The following is a 6,826-nucleotide window of genomic DNA, read 5'->3' on the forward strand; positions in this document are numbered from 1 at the left end:
AAATTGAAGGGGACATGGCCTAGCCACAGCTCCCATGCAGATGAAGCATATCAATGGGGGCAATGGACAGGAGTGTATTGTTACATTACACAGGACAGGCACCTTACAGCCCATTGTCCCTATTTATTGTGTTCACCTCCCCCAGGCTTTTATTGGAATGTACCCTAACATCCGGGCACAGATGGGGAAAAAATAGACACGACAACATTTATTGTCTGACTTCCAGGATACATATTAAAATCAAATAAACTGGGGAAAAAAAACGTATGAGCGACAACATGGGTTCCAAAAGGTGACTATTCTCAGCACATAAAATGAAGCACATCCCCTACTTACAACATGTAGCAGTCATTGATCCACCCATGGATATTATATTACTGATTTATAGAACCCCTAATAAAATGATCAGAAATTATTATACTCAGCAAAATTCGGAGATGTGTAATATATATATATATATATACACATACATATACATACACACACACACACACACACACATCACACAGTGGTATATATAATGTGCACCCCACACTCACCAGTAACCAGCTATGACATTGTACAAACTGTATATGTATCTATCTATCTATCTATCCTGTTGCGCTATATAAGAAACTGTAAATCTATCTATCTATCTATCTATCCTGTTGCGCTATATAAGAAACTGTAAATCTATCTATCTATCTATCTATCTATCTATCTATCTATCTATCTATCTGTACTCTGGAATGCACCCACACAAACAGCCAATCTGTGTTACTGTATTACTGTATACTAGCCTTCCAGGACATAATAGGGGATTCAAATATGCAAGGCTTCTGTCTTCAGCCCCACTGACCAACACCCCAGTGTCTTGCGTGCCCAACAAAGTGTAGTGAATTCTGTATTCCTGGGATTCAGCATCAAAGCCATTCACCGCTACTTCACTTGTAAAATAATGCGTTCCTTCTCCTCTCCTGTCAGTCTAGACAGGTTTACATTGTAAATGAGACTTGGAATAAAACAATAAATATATTTCTGCCTTGCTGTAGAATTTAGGAACAAATATAACAGGAGAATATCCTAGTTTAAGTTGCTCTGTAGCTTCATTATGCATCCACTATAATAATTCACTGTTATATTAATGCACATACTATACACCACACTATAATATATATATATATATATATATATATATATATATATATATATATATATATATATATATAAATAAAATATCTTAATTTATGTGTGTGTGTATATATATATATATATATATATATATATATACATACATACACACACACACACACACACACATATATATATATATATATATATATACATACATATATATATATATATATATATATATACATATATACACACACACACACACACACACACACACACACACATACATAAAATGCATTCCATTCTAAGATTTTGGCGCTGATGGTTAATTTAAAATATAAAAATATATTGCAATTTGTAAAACATACATTTCCTATTATTACGTGGAGTTCAGTGGGAGTGTTGGATGTATTTGTGAGCTTCGTTCATTTTGTGGGGTTTAAACAAAGTGTTCACACCCCTCTTGTACCCTGGGAATGGTAGTGGGGAGTGCAGTGTACGAGACCAGATTTAGATAGATAGATAGATGTGTACACACACACACACACACAGACACACCAATATTATTATTTTTGTGGCAAAAGTGGCAAAGTAAATACTGGGTAATCCGTGGTAGTACAGATTATACATATATATATATATATATATATATATATATATATATATATATATATATATATCTCTTATATGCCGTATATGTACAAGGCAAACAGCATGTTAGATCCACATCTGTGCTGTAGAATAGGGTCTTCCTTGCGCTTTCAGTGATGCTTATAGGCTATGTTCTTCCTCTTTCGCACGATTTATTTAATTCCTCGTTAAATGTAGAAGCTGAATATATGCAGTGTACACACACACACACACACACACACACACACACACACACACACACCTTAGTACAAAGAGCAGGGCTGTATGAAGTTATCAGAGCTAGGCTCCCATCTGTTTTGAATCACATTTTATTTTCATGTATGCTAATATGGTAATGATAATACAATTAAAATGGCCCAAAAATACCATTCACCGGGTAATTGATCTATAGCAAAGAAAAACACAATAAAAAAGTCACGGGACCATGTATCTAAGTAAGGGCACTGTAGGCAGAGCAGGGCCTGGACACATGTTCAGGAGCCATAACACTTTCGTAGAGGCCCCCAGCAGATACAAAAAAAATGTCATACTGCATGGTAATCTATCACCCCCACCTGCCACATCCCCCCATACCAAAGACTTCCCGATCCAGGCAAAGATTTGGGAAAACGGTTCCATGAAGCGAGTTGTTGCATGTCAGAGGGAGCATGTTGTGATAAACAGGTAATTAGTGGCAGTGATGTGAGACAGCAGACAGCAGAGGCTGCTTCACACACCCAAATATTCATAGTATTTGCAAACGCGGCTCTGAGTGATCATTACAGGCTGCCTGAACAAGGGATGCAGCGGGACTGCGCTAGATCCGGTGGCAAATTGCAAAGAGGCAAAGATAAAACAGGATAAGAGTATATATGGAAGGGAAATGAGGTGGGGGTGGGGGAGAGAAATCTTTACATCTTCCCACGTTGTTTAAGAAAAGCTGGGAGAGCACATATACACACACACACACATATATATATATATACACACACACACACACACACACACACACAGTATATCACTGTTTAAGAGTTCGCGTTAACCCTTTCGTACTGAGATCCATAATCGGTATGACCCTCGGACTAGCCTTCTCACAGATCCTTGACAGGGAGCCTTTTGTCCCTACAGAGGCCCAGATAAGATCAGCCCAAGAACGTTAGGGGGAGGGTATGGCACGATGTGCTGCATGTGTCTATCCAGCGAGGGTTTATTACAGCCCAGTCTTGTTAGTTATTAATTATCAATGCAAACACGGACTTTGGGCAGATCAATGCTATTGAGTGCAGCTGATGTTTGGAATCACGGACAGCTAGGTGATGGATGAGCTGCCCAGATGGGATTGCATGCTGGAAAGACCTCTATTTCTTCCTGTAGCCGTGCTGGGGATGTAGCATGAGCCTCTTCCCTGTAGGACCAAACAGCTCTTAAAAATCTGCCCAAAGGGAGGTGGACGGGGGAAGAGTAGCGCTGCCTCTTGCGCATTTACGCAGAGCGCACACCCCTAACTCCAGATTCCAGGGACCCATTATCTACCCTGCCAGCTAAGTGATCCTCTGCTGAAGAAACTCTCATACGTCAAAGCACAAATCAATCTCCAACTGCTCATTTTTTTTTTTTTTTTTTTTCACGAAAATATTTGAAAAACAAAGATGCATAAACGATGGGTCCCACAATTGTAATGAAAATAAAAAAATATTCTCCCCAACACCTACCATTGTGCCCAAAAATGTAGTGAGAGCTTCTAGAAATAAAGGCGTTTCTAAAATAATTCTCTACGTAGCCGTTTTTGGCACATGGGGATGAGATAAAAATACACTGTAAGACATAGGCAATAAATAGAAGTACGTCCAGCATAATGTGTACGTTCCCAAATGTCACAATGTGGCTTCAATTCACATCAGAATAAATACTGATGGAATCGAGCTTCACGTATGGATTCATTTAGACGCCAGGAATATTTTTACACATTGGAGCACACACCAGGAATATTTTCTACGTTATTTAATATTCCTAACGTGTGTCCCTTTCATCTCAGGCCGAACCCGGGTAACACTGATCTGGGATAGAAACTCACATTGAAATACTGCGGTCTCTGTTTGTGGTGTCAACACACCATAAGCCGATTTCCTGATTAAAAAAATATAACGCCTTTATCTGGTCCTTCTACTGAAAGTTTGCTTCCAAATCAAGATATACAATTATCAGAGCGGAAACAAAGACCTCATGAGGACTCCCCGCAGGCAGGGTACATGGCACCCACCCGGCTCACACCCGGATCTACTCGCCCTGCTCATTCCGATCTCTCTGTTGCCACACACACTCCAGAAACTGCCTGAGAACAGACACGTTATAAGTCTATTATAATAAAGACTCATAATTATATATATATATATATATATATATATATATATATATATATATATATATATATAGTTATTTATCCTCTACATAAGGATTTATATAATGTACACTTCTATCACAAAAACGACAAAAGCACACATTCTAAATATTATGAAACCGAAAGCAAAATGTAACCATTTCACAGTGTTACATATATTGAAAAAAAGGAACTAATATTGGTTTTAAAGCACAGTATTGTATCATTCTAAACAATTTCGTTTAAAATGAGAATTCATTCTGCATAATTTAGACTCATATTTTATTTTTAGAACCCAAGATTCTCTAATTTAGTCCATCGTTATAAATTGACTTTATAGCAACCAGCAGAAGCCCTATCAATAATGAAATATAAAAGAAACAGTCTAACAAACAGCTGCCTGTTAAAAAAGGCTGGGCAATAACAAATGCTAAAGGAAAGGAGGTTATTCAAAAAGAGTCAGAATCAGATGTATATTATTAAAAGCTTTTTTTTTTTTTTTTTTAAGAGAAATTTAAAAAAAAAGTGCTAAAAAATAAGACGATTTAGCTTTCATTTCTCCTGACTTCATTATAAAGTGAAAAGTCAATGAATTTAATTAAAAATCATTAAATAAAAATCTATTTTATTTTCAGCTAAAGCAGTATAATTTCTGCTCTGGATATATACGTAGGGAATCAATGCAAATTATGAAAAAAAAATGAGCTAATTTACTCTCCTGATTAATTGTTTCTACTAAAAATATAAGATGTTAGTGAAAGGGGGGAAAAAAAGCTAGGATGAGCGTTTCCTAAACGAAACGTTCACTTTCTTCTTGAATTAATATTAAATACATGACGCGAAATCAGTCATTGCTTGTATTAAACTCATGAGCAACAATGATCGTTGAAACAAAATAATCATCCAATGTCACTTTACTTGCATATATATATATATATATATATATACACACATACATACACACATATATATATATATATATATATATATATATATATATATATATATATATATATATATATATACACACATAAGGTTGTTAGATCTGCCATGATGGATTGTTTTCTAATTTTAGAATTGTGGGCCAGTGTTATGTGATCTTACTTTTTCCACTGCAGAATTCTTCTTTTATCCTTTCTTCCTTATGTGATAGGGTAAAAAATCCTTACGTGTGAAATATTTTCATTTTTATATCCCCCACACATTAAAAAAATTGTACCAAATCGATCCTTCTGAGAAATCACTCGCTGTGTATAATATCTTAATATCTCTATCCATCTATATATCTCTAGCTATACATAGAGATAATTGTTTACGTTTTTATTATCATTCAGTCAGCGTCCATTACCAGTCAGACAATACCATTATATAGCAAAAAAAAAAAATTGAGATTTATAATTCTAAAAAATAAAAAAAACAAAGACACGACAAATCACCTACCTACAAAGACTGTTGTCTTGACTCATTTCTAGCAATCCCTGAAAAAAAATGAAGCGGGGGGAAGGCTTGAGCAGCACAGAGCTGTACAACAGGGTGGGGGAACCGTTCCTGATCAGCCAGATTCCTCAGCCGCTTTTATTGTTGTTAGCAGAAAGGGGAAGTTGGCCTTGATTGCTGCGTGGTCACTGTACAGATCCTTTGTGCTTGGGTTTTTGCTCTGATATTATTTTGTTTGAGGTTTGAATTTTTTTTTTAGGTATCTTAAGCTCAGGGGTCTCTACCTGCCTGCATGGAGTAAATCCATTCAATTAGAGCAGAGGCTGCTGGTAGCTGTATAATCACAAATTTATGGCTGTGTGACGTATCTCCTCTCCCACAATGGAGTCCCAGTGACATTAAACAGAAAATTGATGAGAGAGAAGCGAAATTTAATCTCTTTCCCCCTCATCCAGGCATTTAAATGTTGTTTTCTTTTCCTGGCCTTTAACTCTCTACATGCCAGGGTGCCTAGGCAGTGAGGGGTAGTTTAGCCTCTGTGGAATGGAAAAGGGTTTTACCTCTGACACGAATACATGACATTACACACACACATAGACACACACAGACAGCTGTGCAGGGACATCCGTGTCTTTATTGGGGGAAATGCACTTACCTTAGCTAAAAGAAACAGAATTAGGTCCATAGAGAAAGTATGCATGTCTATTCCACCCCCCACCCAACCCCCCATGGTGCAATGCCTGCCCTCTCCCCACCCTCTCGCCAGTCCCGGAGCTCATGCTCCGCAATGCCTCGGGAAACAGGGAGTCCTGCTGTGGGCCCGGCAGCGGCCACCGTGTACAGGCTGGGATCCCCCGGGGGGGGTCATCAGTTGGCCGCCGGTTCCCGGTGCGCTGTGCCCCGAGGCAGAGACTTTTCTTAAAGCAGCCGCGCGATATTCCCTCCAGGCTCCCGGGGCCGCTATTGTCCATCATGCCTGCCTGGCCCCGCCCCTGGGCGGGACGTCAGGGACTCCTCCCTGGGTTGTAACCGGTTTGTTAGCTGCTGAGGAGTTGTCTGTGTGTGTGTTGTGCTGGCACTGCTGGGAGGAACATTCCATGGTCTATACTGCACTGTGAGGAGGACGATGTGTAATCAGCCTACATTCCCTACACTGCAACATGCGCAGCACATTTTAATTTTGGTTTTAACTATATTTAACTCCGTTATAGTATTATTATTATTATTATTATTATTATTATAAAACTACTAATAAATGTTAATGAGAAT

General features: G+C 38.1%; 1 protein-coding gene across 2 annotated transcripts in view; it reads right to left on the minus strand.

The window, feature by feature from the left end:
• The window catches only part of BAHCC1 (BAH domain and coiled-coil containing 1), a 110,580-nt gene extending 104,062 nt beyond the window's left edge, over window positions 1-6,518 (minus strand). The window contains exon 1 of one of the 2 annotated variants that reach the window (XM_083148800.1): window positions 6,213-6,518. The gene's annotated coding sequence lies outside the window, so the exon portion shown is untranslated. Of the gene's footprint in view, window positions 1-5,560; window positions 5,885-6,212 lie in introns of those variants that run through there. The other variant, XM_083148799.1, reaches the window with a different exon arrangement.
• Between the last annotated feature and the right edge of the window lie 308 nt (window positions 6,519-6,826).

This window comes from Crinia signifera, chromosome 6 (genome assembly GCF_055691185.1).
Source record: "Crinia signifera chromosome 6, ASM5569118v1, whole genome shotgun sequence".
In the NCBI taxonomy this organism is placed as follows: Eukaryota; Metazoa; Chordata; class Amphibia; order Anura; family Myobatrachidae; genus Crinia; species Crinia signifera.